We start from the raw sequence: 1,559 nt of genomic DNA, 5'->3' as shown, positions 1-1,559 counted from the left end.
GCCCTGGTCGTCTTCTCCCAGAGGAGGTCCTGAGACAATTCCTCAACTCTGAAGGCACCCGGGAGGCGGAACTCCGGGCAGCTGCGAGCGCGGGTCTCACCTGCAACCCTGTTCCGCAGAGCTGGACACCTCAGCCGATGCGTCCAGGGGAATCGTCCCTGGAACCGGCTTTGGTCAAGTCCACCACGGCCGCCGCGCTCAGTGCTCGCCCCAAGCCCGAAAGGCCCAGGCAGGGAGCGAAGGGTCCAGCGTGCAGTACAGCCTACCGCGGCCGGGCTCGCGAGTGCCCGCCGTGAGCCAGACCGGCCAGCGAGCCCGGCGCGGTAGCCTGTGCGCGTGCGCAGGTTCCCGGGTCCAGCAGCCTCCAGCTCTCAATCAGAACCACCTCCTTGGCTCGTGGAATCCTGGGAATTGTAGTTTCCGTCGAGGGACAGTCGGCCGGTTAACGCGTGGAATCCTGGGAGTTGTAGTTTACTCCCCGGAGCAGTTTTACTAGGTGTTGACTATGGGAGTACTGATAATAACTTTAAATGCAAGATAAACCGTTCAGCAGCTGTTATTTATCAAATCAAGTAATAAGTTTACAGACTCTTAACAATATAATACAGGGACATTAAATACTATTTAACTATTCCCCTGATGTACCACCTCCACCCACCCTTGCCCTGACCCTATGCCCTGTGTCCATCCAGTTCCTCAAGGGCAACCACATACAAGCCTATGGTTGTTGCATCCACGATTGGTACTGGCTTTCCAAATAGACATTTGTCCTGATTTCTTGAGAATAAATAAGAAATCGCCTAGATAAATAAGTTACTCGCCTAGATGTGCCCCAACCATAGTTATGAAACAATTTCTGTCCATTTGGGAAAACCTGTTTTCCATTTACAGCGATTCTGTTATTTATGATTATTTGGCAGTATTACGGCAGTAAGTTGGTCAATTTATGCGTGACAAATTGACAATCCAATTAAAAACCTATAAAAATACGCAGGCCTGTAGGCAAAGAATTCTAACAATGAGCACAAAGATAAAGCATAAAGAGTTGCTTAGATTTTAATAAAAGACTGGGACGTCTATAATAATTCAGACAAAATAGAATCAAGAGCAAGAAAAATTACCAAGGATAAAAATGGTGGTGATAAAAAGGTTGATTCACCAAGAAGACATAATCACTAAATATAAATGTACCTGGTAGAGGCTCAAAATAAATAAATCAAAAAAACCCCTAAGAACTAAAAGTAGAAAATTTTAAAATTTGCTATTATAGCTGGAGACTTTATTAGTCCCTCTCAAAAGCTTATAGAACAACTAGACAGAAAGCCAACAAGGATACAGAAAAATTTAACAACACCCAAACCAACTTAATAAAATCGACATTTCAAAACACCCTTCTAAACAATAACAGGATATACTTGCTGTTGAATATATAGTAAAGTATTTGTTTTAACAAAAATATTTGTCTTAAATGAATGTTTTTTTTCATCTTAAATAAAATAAACATTTGCCTCTGATACAAATAGTTTCTTAAACATAAATGTTAAGTAAATTTTTTTTTT

General features: G+C 42.7%; 1 protein-coding gene across 3 annotated transcripts in view; it reads right to left on the bottom strand.

Annotated features, from left to right (window-relative positions):
• The window catches only part of POMGNT2 (protein O-linked mannose N-acetylglucosaminyltransferase 2 (beta 1,4-)), a 12,125-nt gene extending 11,817 nt beyond the window's left edge, over positions 1-308 (bottom strand). For all 3 annotated transcript variants that reach the window (XM_012735187.1, XM_012735186.1, XM_004676266.2), the window contains exon 1: positions 101-308. The gene's annotated coding sequence lies outside the window, so the exon portion shown is untranslated. The remainder of the gene's footprint in view (positions 1-100) is intronic.
• Between the last annotated feature and the right edge of the window lie 1,251 nt (positions 309-1,559).

Source organism: Condylura cristata, unplaced genomic scaffold, assembly GCF_000260355.1.
Source record: "Condylura cristata isolate star-nosed mole 26May11 unplaced genomic scaffold, ConCri1.0 scaffold00004, whole genome shotgun sequence".
NCBI lineage: Eukaryota > Metazoa > Chordata > Mammalia > Eulipotyphla > Talpidae > Condylura > Condylura cristata.
Note: the sequence above shows the minus strand (reverse complement) of the source record. Positions and strands in the feature narration are given on the sequence as shown.